The following is a 12,973-nucleotide window of genomic DNA, read 5'->3' as shown; positions in this document are numbered from 1 at the left end:
CCAAGTGCTGGGATTAAAGGCGTGCGCCACTACCGCCTGGCTGTATCAGGGTTTTAAGCTTAATTCAGACACCTTGAAATACAATGCATTTGCTCCTCTGTGGCCACAGAAAGCAAAACAGCTCCCCTTTATATATCATACAGGAAGTTTTAAGTCCCCAAGTCTCTGTCAAGTAATATCAGTGACACCCCAGCATGCTGGGCTACAGTCCCTAGACAGATGCTATCCCCACCAGCTCTTCCTCTCTGCCTCCCTCTATCTCTTCCCCACCCTGCCTCTTCCTTTCTCCTGTCACCTCCTTCTTTCCTTTCTTTCTTCCATTCCTACACCAGGCTTGTTTTCTTTCCGTGGAGATCCATGGATAAACATCCACCACTGTAGTTTCTTGAACAAAACTGTCTTGGGGGTGGTATTGCAGAATCAACTCACTAAGCTTAGAACCCATTCTTTTGTGCTAAATAGTGTCGTGGCATTGGGAGATGTGTTTCTCATCTCTAAAGAGTTCATTTTTAATAAGTGCATTTTAATCAGCTTGGCGTACTAACTGAAAGACGGTTTGCTCTGGTAGCACTGAGTAAATGTTACTGCGATGATCAAGAATCTTCAGGTCGTTTTCAGAATTAAGTTTCGTTCTGTGACATGCTAATTACAAATTAAGGAAAAGATGAGCATTTTCCCCCTTGAGAAAGTGCGTGTTTCCCAATATTCCATTCCTGATCTCAGAGACTGAACAGAAATATACTAAGACTGTATCAGCAATGGATGGTGATAAATGCCAACGCATCTGCTGCCCCATGAGGTTCTCAAGTCAGGCCTGATTCATGCACACTAACAAGCTTCATCATATTTACCATTTATACAGACAGGATGAACAGTCTTCATTGAGAATTATAACATAATTTACATATTGCATACTCTGACAATCTGTATTAGCTGAAAGATTTGTTTAAGTTCATAGTTTCCACTGTGTGAATTTTCCTGGGGAGAGATGAACAAATGTCTATTTGCTACAGACAGGGTACCAAGCTAGTTTGGTGAGTGGATGAGTTGACTCAGATTACTTGCAGAGACATGGATACTTATGGTAGGTTGGATAACTCAGAGGCAGCTGTATCACCAGGAAGCCCCAGAAGGGAAGGCATCCCTGGAGTCATGCCCCTCTACCCGAACACACACACACTTTGCAAACAGCTCCGTTGAAGATTCTACTTCCTCCAGCTATTTTATTACTTATCGTTTCGGAAGGACCCATGACTCCTGTAAGTTTCTTGGCTCCCTAAGCTGTGTGTGTTTCCTTAGCTTAAGTCATTGGGGCCTCTCTTTTCAACAAGGTTTCAACTTGTATAACCATACAACAGTTTTCCATTAGCTCTCACTTAGCTGCACTAATAGAGAGCTATCACTTTAGATTTAGAACTAAGGCAAAGTGAGGAAGAGTCTTCATGAGTCTGCTGTGGTCTCCTGGAGTAGATGAGTGATTGTCATTTAGCTTTGTTTTGTGGAAGGTAAAGGACAAACCCCAAATCACATGGCTGACAAGCAATAGCTTGAATATCAGAGCTGACTTGATACCAAGCTAAATTAGGCTGTGGTCTGAGACCTATGGTCAGCTCCTTCTCTCTCCTCTCCTGCTTCTTTCAGTAGCAACTCTTCAGACACATTAAGCCTGTCATACTTTATTTAGAATTTCACTTCATTTCTTTCAACAAATATAAAATAAAGTTAAATCTTTCCTCCGGGAACTTGACACGAGAGACCTTTAGGAATTAGAGCTTCTTCAAAACTGCTGTCTCATCGATTTATATTTGGGAAGTTTGCCTTGCCTGTAGCGCATATTTCTTAAATGAGGCGAGAGGAAACTTTTGGTTCTTGTTTGGTGAAAAACTCCCAAGATGCCATAAATCAACTGTAAGGTGACTTTTCTGGAGGAATTCTCCAAAGAAATTAAGCAGATGGCAACTTTAATTGGTCAAAGCAGCCCTCAGTATTTATTGCTATAATTTATTCTTCTATGAATCATCTTTGCAGAAATGTACAGAGAGCAAGGTGCTAAAACAGGCCAGTTTGAAGAACTCTAGAATATTCCATGCACTCCTTCCTGTGCCCACTTGACTTAGCAGGCAAGACACAAGAGATCCTCCGACTTTCCGTGGCTGTTAGAATTTATTGGCTTTGGAAGCAGTGACAGGATTATCATTGTTATTTGAAATTCTAGTTAATTCTAGTTTGGCTGTTGTTTGCAGGCCAGGTGAAATATAACATTGTAATATATGTTCCTTCAAGGTTTCATGGAAAATGTGAAGGCAACCTCATTTGTCTTGTTTCTTGGTAAATAAGAGTAGTGAGCTCCCTCACTATGGTCCTGGCTGCTCCCTGCAGGGTATGGAGTCAGGTATCAGATTAATCAGCTTCTCATTGAATCATGCATTCATCAGCCAAGCAATTACCACCATCTACCCAGCTGCCATCCTGGTTTTTGATAGATGCTCATGTGTCGTGTCTCCATGTCCATGTTACTAAAAACACACTGAAGCATGCAAGGAACCATCTTGAGTGGGCTTAAGGCATCTGCTAGTTTTCTGTTTTGTTTTGGAAATGGAGATGCAGGCCTCATGATGCTGCTCGGGCTGGTTCTCAAATTGCTGAGTTCAAGTGATCTCTGTGACCTTGGCCTCTGAGAGTCTGGCACTTCAGGCATGTATGAGCCACCACTGATCTGCCCCGATGTCAAACATCTTTCTAAAGTGAAAAGAAATAATGAAACAGCAAATGATGTGAATCTTATATTTAATGTGTCATGCTACCATATTCTTAAACATCAGAGTGGAAATACAAAATGTCACAGCAGAGTGACATTTTATATAGCATGTCCCTTTGACTTCTTGAAGTAGTGATGGCTAACTAAATATTATTACTAAAAGTATCGAGGAAAGAACAGAAGTATGTGGATTTTAAAGGAGCCTGTCTGTGAATTATTTACCAATTCACATTGTCATTCTTTGACTAATAAACCCATCACTGCCTATTTCTGTGACAGAAAGTAGTAATAGAATGCTTGAGATCATACCAGATATGTCCATGCCTGTCTGCAATGAAGACGATTGTCACAAGTTTAAGCCCAGCCTGGTATATAGTGAGCTGCACGCCAGCTTGGGCTACAGGCTAAGACCCTGTCTCAAAGAGAAGTCTTCAGAGTCATCCATCTTCTCTGGCTCTTTAGTCTTCTTCTGCCTCCTCTTCTACAGGCTTTCTTGACCCCCGAAGGGAAGTATCCTATCACCCTTCTCATCACATTTAGCGCTGAATGCTCCACAGTGTCTCACTCTCAGCACCATGTTCAGTTGTGGGTCCCTGTGTTAGTTCTCATCTACTACAAGAAGAAGCTTCTCTGATGAGAGTTGAGCAAGGCATTGATCTACAAGTAGAGCACTAGGTCACCAGGAGTCATTTTGTTATTCTGCTCCTTTAGTGGAATCATAGTATAGGCTTTCCCCTAGGCTAATGGCCCATCTGGTCTCAGGTTCTTGGCTACTGATTTTCCTAATCAGTTTTCTTCAATGACATTTTACTGGACATATTAACCATACATCAGGGTATGTGTGTATGTGTGTGTGTGCACGCGTGCGTGCGAGTGCTACACACACATACATACTTTTTGTTTTTATATATTTTCTCATTGATTTTATTTTAGTATGTTTTATTGATTTTTATTTTTTTTGTTGTTATGTTTTTTGTTTGTTCTTTCAAATACAGAAAAATAAAATAAAGTGGTTAGGTGAGAAGGTGAGAATGTGAGAAGGATCTGATGAGGGGAAAGAATATGATCAAAATATAATGTGTGGGCCATTATTTTAAAATAAAAAAGGTAAAGGATTATTTAAATAATAGCAAACCAATGACTGTGAGTAGCATTTCTTCACCACTTAGAGGTTTTCAGTTTCTCCTTTTTTAGAGATAAGACATATGTGGATGACACCATTTTTAAAATTAAAGATTTTTTTGACTGTCCTAAATTGTTTATTGGATATGAATTTTACAAATATCACATGTATTAGCAGTAACGGTAGAGCTGGGGAGTATTGTGCCTTCTCCAGGCTGCATGGAGAGAACCACCAATAGTGTGGTGGAACTTGTGGCCCTTTCCAAGGCCACAGCTCTTTCGGCCAGCAGATGTCAGCCCACGCATCTCTCTGTGCTTGTGGACTGGTTTAGTGATCCACTGGGTGTCAGGATTTCTTCTGATAGCTTTATGGAATGGATCAATGAGGATAACCTCAAAAAAATTATATGTGGAATCTTCACCAACCCGGTAGGAATTCAGGACTCTCAAAGCCCCACAATGGCGCCCAGCTCTCTCTCTCTCCTCAGCAACAGACAGAAGGCTTTGTGCAAATTTCAGCTGGTTAACACCATGGTGGACAGGCTTGCTGTAAGTTGCACCCTTGGGAACCGGGTGTTTGTGACCGCCAGGGCGGACACGAATCCTATAAATGACACAGCCTTGCTTAGCCTTGTACCCCAGTCTTCTCACTTTATCAGGCCGGGTGGGGCATGGAGCCCTGTGTAGTGCAGAGAGATGGCGGTATTGCCAGCAGAGGACCCTCAGAAGAAAGTGCATCACATTGGACTGCTTCTTTCTCCATAGCTCCTGGATGTATTTTTATGCACCCATCTTGGCTCACCTGATGGTTGCCACCAGAGGAAAGTAAAATTAAAGATTTTGGGGGAAACATATCTCTCAAGTATCTACGATGGTAAGCTGGGAAAGCCATAATGAAAAATAGTATAAAGTCTTCTCAGAGAAGTAAGAATGAGGTCTGAGATTTCTATTGCACCACAACCAAAAGTAACTTTGGGAGGAAAGTGTTTATTTCATCTTATACTTCCTTCCACATCACAGTTCCTTATTGAGGGATGTCACGACAGGAACTCAAGCAGGGCAGGAATCTGTACACAGGGACTGGATGCAGAGGCCATGAAGGGGTGCTGTTTACTGGCATGCTCCTCATGGCTTGCTCAGCCTGCTTTCTTATAGCATCCAGGACCACAATCCCAGAATGGTACTGCTCATAGTGATGTGGGCCTTCCCACATTGATCACCAATCAATAAAATGTACCAGAGAATTGCCACAGGCCACTCTACAGGGACATTCCTCAACTAAGGTTACCTCTTCCAAATGACTCCAGCTGTGTCAAACTGACATGAACCTAGCATAGTTCAAACTAACATAAGATCTAGCAATGCCCATATTGAGAATCTCTCTAAAAATTATAAAACCATCATCTCAGGGCTGGAGAGCCTGCTTAGCAGTTTAGACCATGTACTAATCATACAAAAGATCTGAATTTGGTTCCAGACATTTACCCTTAGTGCCTCTCAAACACCTATAACCCCAGCTCCAAGGTTACTAAATCCTTCTCCTGACCTCTGCAGACCACTGAACTCACATTCACAAACTGGCACTCAAACATACACTTAAAAATAAAAATAAAATAATTTTAAACAAAGAAAATGTCTGAACCATTACCGTGGTGAATGAGACATTATTCACAATGACAAGAAATGGAAGTCAACTAGGAGTCACTTGATGGGTACATGGGTAAATAAAGTGTGGTACATGCTTACACTGACATGTATTCAACACACAGAGGAGGGAATCCTGTCTTCTTCAGTGGCATAGGTACACATTTATGATATATTGATAAACAAAAAGCAAGACACAAGAAGAAAAATATCACAGTATCTTGCCTATATATAGGACCCAAGGAAAGACAGATCAAATACATGGAAATAAAGAATAGAATGATGTCTACTGAGGTTGGGGGAAGAGGCAGTATAGAGAGACACTGGCCATGTGGGCTGTTATAAGAAGAATGTGTCTGAAAATTCTTCCATAGGTATTTTGTTTCCTCCTTTTAAGAAGGAACGAATTATCCACACTTTGATCTTTCTTCTTCTTGAGTTTCTTGTGTTTTACATATTGTACTTTGTGTATTCTGATCTTCTAGGCTAATATCCACTTATCAGAGAATGCATACCATGTGTGTTCTTTTGTGATTGGGTTACATCATTTTGGATGATATTCTCCAGGTCCATCCATTTCCCCAAGAATTTCATAAATTCATTGTTTTTAATAGCTGAGTAGTACTCCATTGTGTAGATGTACCACACTTTCTGTATCCATTCCTCTGTATGGAGCAGAGACTGAAGGAAGGACAATCCAGAGACTGCTCCACCTGGGAATCCTTCCCATATTCAATCATCAAATCAGACACTATTGTGAATATCAGCAAGTGCTTCCTGACAGGAGCCTGATATAGCTGTCTCCGGAGAGGCTCTGACAGTATCTGACTAATACAGAAGTAGAGGCTCACAGCCATCCATTGGACTGAGTACAAGGTCCCCAATGAAGGAGCTAGAGAAAGGACCCAAGGAGCTGAAGGGTTTGCAGCCCCTTTAGCAGGAACAACAATATGAACTAACTAGTACTCTCAGAGCTCCCAGGGACTAAAACTCCAACCAAAGAGTACACATGGGGGGGTGACTCATGACTCCAGCAGCATGTGTATAGCAGAGGATAGCCAAGTCGGTCATCAGTGGGAGGAGAGGACCTTGGCCCTGTGAAGGTTCTATACCCCAGTGTAGGGGAATGCCAGGGCCAGGAAATGGGAGAGGTTGGGGTGGTGAGCAGGGGGATGGGGGAGGGAACAGGGGATTGTTTTTGTTTTTGTTTTTTGTTTTGTTTTGTTTTGTTTCTTATTTTATTTTATTTTTACTTTTTCTTTTGGAGGGGAACCTGGGAAAGGAGATATTGTAAATAGAGAAAACATCTAAGAAAAAAAAGAAAAAAAAGAATGTGTTCAGGAGATAAAGAACGCTGCATGTATTTCATAGGAGAAATTTGTTCAGAGCCTTGATCTTGAGTATTTTAAATACACACAACCACTACCATACACATGCACTCACACATATACACACATTCATGCCTGTGCACGCGTGTGAGTGCGCGTGTGTGCACGCGCACACACACACACCTTTGTGCAAGGTGATGGATTTATGAGTTTGTCTATGAGGACAGCTGTGAGGGTCCTACAGAAAAATATCACATTAAGAATTTCCCATGTATGCCATTTTAATTTGTCAATGAAGTTGAATATATCCACAACAATACAAGTACAGGAGAAAATACCCCGAACTGCAGGTGTAGACAGAGCACGTTCCAGACAGGATCTTGAGAGTGAGTGCTGGACATGAAGGTGACGTAAACCCACAGTGAAACTTTGCAGCTTGAACTTTCATATTTCGGAGTGTGAACTTGACAAACCATGAGCTGGTAAAGAGCACAGTCATAATTCATATCTATTAGATATGTAGGACCCGAGAAAATGATAGATGAGGCACCAGGAGGGAGGACATCATGTCCCTTTCAATTTTATTAAAATATGGTTTAAGTGGGTGTAATTAGATTCCCCAAGCATTTGCTGAACATGCAGCATGAAGAGGCTGTCGGGGTCTCAACTTGGAATGGGTAGGAATACTCTCATTTTGCCTAGTGGACCATGGCACCTGGGGTTCACCTGGCATAGAGCATTGCTTTGAGGCTGCAACTGAGAATTAGCACTGTTGCATTTGAGCCCCAAATTAATACAACACCCTTCCCACAAAAATGTTTACAAAGATAGGAGGATATCTTACTGAAAGACGAGGTGGAAGAAGAACAGATACAAGAGCATACTTGTGGCTCAAAGGTGCTTATTCTGTTCCCAGTGTGATTATTTCTAAAGCTTTACAGGGAAATGTTATTTTTAACTGGAGAAGATTAGCATGCTTGGCGAGTGGAAAATAATGAAGGGAGATGTAGAGTGGGGAGGATATTGTGAGCAAAATAGAAGAGTGTGTCTTAATTCAGCTTGTACAAGGCACAAAGGTTAATCTGCAGCCAGAAGTAGAAGTTGGTAAATGACTTGCTAACTTTGAAGACTAGGTTTCTTCCTCAGGCCACATGTGGTGATGCAGTCTCAGCCTGTAGGAGGCAGACAGAGGCAGGAGGATGAGGAGTTCAAGGAGGGTGTGAGCTGCAGAGTTCAGGGCCAGTCTAGCATGCATGAGACCCTGTTTCAAAATAAAACCAACAAAACAAGTCCCCACAAAGTTCCAAACTCATATTAGGTCTTACAGTTTGTGGGTGGTTATTGTTTTTGTATTTGCTTTCTGGCAATGACAGTGACCTAATTCATGAGGAGGTGGGAGACATTTTTTTTGTTTGTTTTTAGAGAAGCAAATTAGTCATTATAAAACATACTTTGGAGAACTGGGAGTTTAGGAGGAACACAGCAAGGGGGGAAGTTGTTAAAATAATGTAGACCAGAGAAACAGGAAGATCAGAGAGTAAGAAAGGTGAGACAGAAGGTTAAAGAATCAGACTGTGCTGAGGGCCTGTGTTCACTGAGCTCTGTCCCCTGGCCTCTTACTACTTCAAGGCCTTATGGAGTAGCAATTAAAATGGAATCTGTATCTTTCAGCTTCACATGAAAGTTGGAACTAGAAAGTACATCATTACTATCTATTGATGGCAAGCCAGCTTCCATTAAACAAGTTTCCAGCAGGTAGTAATTGTAATTTCCAGGCAATAGAAGAAAGTTACATTTGAAAGCTCTGGAAATGGCTAAAGGGGACAGAATAGTCTCAGTTTATCTATCTATCTATCTATCTATCTATCTATCTATCTATCTATCTATCTATCTCTGTGTGTAGATCAGAGGACAGCATGCTGGAGTCAGTTCTCTCCTTCTACCACACAGATCCTAAGAATCAAACTTAGGTCATCAGGCTTAGCAGCAAGCACCTTTAGCCACTGAGCTGTCTCACTGGACCTGGGTAAATGTTTTTGAAATCAGGAGAGAACACTCCAACTAAGATTTCTTTCTTTATCATGCTTTGTCAGAGATCAAGACTTCTAAGCAGAGCCGTAGTCTTGCAGATTGCCAAGGTCTGGTAGTGTTCCAATAGTAGATAGAATAGGAGATGAGAAAAACAAAAGACCCAGAAAGGAAAGCTCCAAACCCCCTGTCAACTGAGACCTTGGTTTAGTTTGATCTTGACATGTAGAGAGAGCCTGATGCTGAGGTAGCAGCAGGGATAACGAAAGTGGTATCAGTTGCTTTTCATCCTCATACTGCATGTGACACAGTAGCAATTAGAATCAATAAACATGTCAAAAGGATTTGAGCAATGTCAAATCCAGGCAGAGTTTGAAATTTGCCAAATTAACAACTCACTAATACCAGAATGAGCACTAACAATGACTATTACCTATCATTTTCACAGCAAGATGAATATTTAAAGGGAAGATAGCAGACATTAGAACTTCCTTATTATCAGTAAGAAGGACAAAATAAAAATACTAGTCATGTAAAATAAGAGAACAATGTATTCCCGACGGAAGAGAAGAAAATAAGAGGGATACATCCCAAGATGAGTCAAACCTTTAACTGCCAAAGAAGAAAATTATGTATCTACTATAGTTGTATTTTAAAGGACTTAGAGGAAATAATGAACATAATGAGGGACTGGAAGGTTTTGAAATGAAGAATTTTAAAGTACAAACTGGAACCCCATATCAATTCTAGAATGAAGACAGAAAAAAGTTAATGGATTAGATTTAGCGACTAGAAGAAAGCAGGAGGGAGTGGTAAATACAGAAATGTGAAATGGAAACTGACCATTCTAAAGAGGAGGAACATCAGAACTCAAGCCAGGGAAACAGGATGGCAGCCTGTGAGAGGAGGAAGGGGATCAGCATGAAGGGTGGGATAACAAAGCATGATGGGTAATATGACCAAAGTACCTTGCATACCTTTGTGAATATGTCATAATGGGACCCGGTTTTAGTCCTTTAAGTACAATATTTTAAATGTATGATTTGAAAATCTACATATGTAGACAATGTAAATTGGTCACATTTGTCATCCCCCACTCTCCAACATTAACTCCCCATAGACACCCACCTCATGACCCCCTTCCAACTTTGAGTCATTTTTCTTAACTCACTGCCTCTCTTATGGGACATTTTTATATTACTAAAAGTAAGAACTGAGTCACACCTGTGAGACTCATGAGAGACAAGAAATAATACAACAAATACTACAGAATCTGAGCCCAGAAGCAGGAGGAAATTGGTCCAAAATTGCTTTCCTATTTGATAGTCGTGAGGTGTCCAAAATTTGATGACAACTACCAAACTCTCAGTCTAATATGGTAGGCAAATGCCAAAGATGGTCAGCTATAAGGTCTTGGCTAAGCACATGGCAGCCAAATTGCTTAAAACAGGGGAATGAAGAAATCAGGAAACAAAGAGATTCAGGAGGGGACCAGAAACACAAATCATGAGGGGTTCCTCATGAGAAAGAATCCCGAAAATGGGTGCCTCTTTACCATTTCTTTAAGAAAATAGTAAGTGATTTCTGTTTGATAGGGACTCCAGATCTTCTCTGAGAGCCAAAGTGGAATAAAGATACTTCCACATAAAAGAAAGCTAAGTGATGGTTTAACACAATAAGGGACATCAAAGTTCAAGGAAAGGGGATGTGAGAAGTGGAAGAGATGAAATGTACCAAAGTGGTGTATATGTGTTTGTGCATGGGTGTGTGTTGGGGGCGCGGGGTATGTGCACATGTGAGTGAAATACCCATGGAAGCTAGAAGAGGAGGCTGTATCCCTTGGAGCTGGAGTTATAGGCTGTTGTGAGTCACCAAATTGGAAGCTGGAACCCACACATGGGTCCTTTGTAAGAGCAGTCAGTACTCTGAACCTCTGAGCATTCTCTTCCAGCCTTTTATTTTTGTGTTTTCATAAATGAATACTAAGGTTAAATAAAGTGAGGACACCTCTTGTGAGGATGATTGGAAACATGGAGCAATATATGTAACAAGGGCCCAGGTGACATGAGCCACACAGAACTTAACTTCTATGTATCTTTGTATTTTTCATGAAGAACAAACTGCAAGGAGTTAAGGAAAAATACAATAATTTCTCAAATAGCCTCTGCTAACAAGAGTTTCACAAGAGAACAAAATGTACCCCAGAAAATGAATGTGGGAAGGATAGTTTTCAATCTTCCCCAAGAGGCAGTGTAATTGTTTTCATGCTGATGGCATGTTAATGATTTAACTCATTCCCTTCAGTGTATGTCTTGGACTTTAATGGCCTCATGGAAATGTATCTGAAAATGATTTACACACAAGAGAGTGAAAATAGCCATCAACATTGGGGATAAGAGCAGAGACATTGCTATAGATAATAAAAAGAAGATAATGGAATATTAAGAGGAAATGGTAAATTCAGTCAAATGAAAATGATACACTATATCAGGGTGACAAAAAGTACAAATGATGACTGACTTTTCCTCATAAAAGACAGAAAAGCAATATGACCACAAACCCGAAATACAAGTTCAAAAGGACACATTAGTAAAGACAGAACTGACCCCATGTTAAATTGAAACTATGGACAATATTCTCTCTCTCTCTCTCCCTCTCCCTCCCTCCCCCCCCCTCTCTCTCTCTCCTCCCTGTCCCACTCCTTCTCCCCTTCCCCCTCTCCCTCTCTCTCCCTCCCTCCCCCTCTCTCTCTCTCTCCCATGTACTCACACTCAATCAATTAATTTTTTTTTTTATCAAACAACCTCCAAATAGGCACAATGCAAACTCTACAAAATACCACCAGTCAGATAAATTCTCTATCAGAAATCTGGGTAAGTAGAAAGAATTCCCAACTTGACATATGAGACCAACAACACCAAGATATTAATGACATCACAAGAAAATTACATGCTGCCATCTCTCATGATCATAGCTGCAGATATCCTTAGTGCAATGTTAACAATTTCAATCATGGAACACATCCACATAATTTAATTTTATATTAAACAAATCAATCAATGTGATTTGCCATTTTAAGAGAATTATGGAGAAGTTTTGCTCAAATTGTCATACCTGTCCTGGGAGAAATAAAGGCTCACTCTAGACAATTAATAACTTGATTATCGTTGAGGCTGAGATTCCTATTGTGGAAATGGTAGAATCTAATTAATATCGCATTAAGATCTAAGCAGGAGAGTCTATGCTAATGCCAAGAACTAGCCATTTTGCACAGTTGCAGGCTTATATTGGACGTGGCTTAATCTTCAGATTATGTTATGTAGGGGAAGGCACTTTGTCCAGAAGTTAATTTTTTTTAAAAATCTCATTGTAATTTTATTCTACTCCTGTCCAAAATGCTTAGGTATTATTCCTAAGTGCTGGAAATCATAGAGTCTGTTGTGATAGAGTTCTGGTTCTAATGACAACTTCACAAGTCAGGATCAAAAATATTTTAAGAGAAATGATTCCTATTTTAACTCATTGAGGCCATGGAGCTATGCTTTGATTTGGCAGTTATACAGACAAAAGCTACATCTACTTTCTGAAACATCTTATGTATCATGATACCATGTGAGTTGTTCTTCAGCTTAAGAATTAGCAAGTTCAAGGTGGGATGGCTCACTGGTAGCTGGCTCTAGACAGGCCTCCCAGGTCCCCACTTATAGGCCAAGTCTCTTGTCTAACCTTCCATCCTTCAGAGACTTGTCTCACATTATTTCAAGGCAGATTCAGAACCAAACACCAGCACGGTATACTGTATCTTCCCAGATCATGTGTGGTGGTCTTAGAACTATGAATTTCTATCAAATATTTCTATTAGAGATTGAATAGATGGAAGTAATTGCAAAAAAATTCTCCTATTCATGAAATTTATAAAAACTACATGTGAACTCAAATGGGGAAATGATTAATTACATTAAGTAGAGCTCAAGGGCATTAGAAAAGGCAAGACAAAACAAAACAAAACACCAGAGCTCCAGTATCATCTTCACCAATTAAAAAGCCAGCATTTTGCTGTTAGTTTTTTAGTGTTTTTTTTTTTTTTTTCCCT

General features: G+C 40.4%; 1 long non-coding RNA gene and 1 pseudogene across 1 annotated transcript in view; both read right to left on the bottom strand.

Moving 5' to 3' along the window:
* Positions 1–4,051: 4,051 nt before the first annotated feature.
* Positions 4,052–4,672, bottom strand: LOC116067885 (annotated as a pseudogene).
* Positions 4,673–7,115: 2,443 nt separating this feature from the next.
* Positions 7,116–12,973, bottom strand: part of LOC116068058 — a 6,894-nt gene continuing 1,036 nt past the window's right edge. The window contains exon 2 of the long non-coding RNA XR_004109422.1: positions 7,116–7,331. This is a non-coding gene — a long non-coding RNA (uncharacterized LOC116068058). The remainder of the gene's footprint in view (positions 7,332–12,973) is intronic.

This window comes from Mastomys coucha, unplaced genomic scaffold (genome assembly GCF_008632895.1).
Source record: "Mastomys coucha isolate ucsf_1 unplaced genomic scaffold, UCSF_Mcou_1 pScaffold22, whole genome shotgun sequence".
Lineage (NCBI taxonomy): Eukaryota > Metazoa > Chordata > Mammalia > Rodentia > Muridae > Mastomys > Mastomys coucha.
Note: the sequence above shows the minus strand (reverse complement) of the source record. Positions and strands in the feature narration are given on the sequence as shown.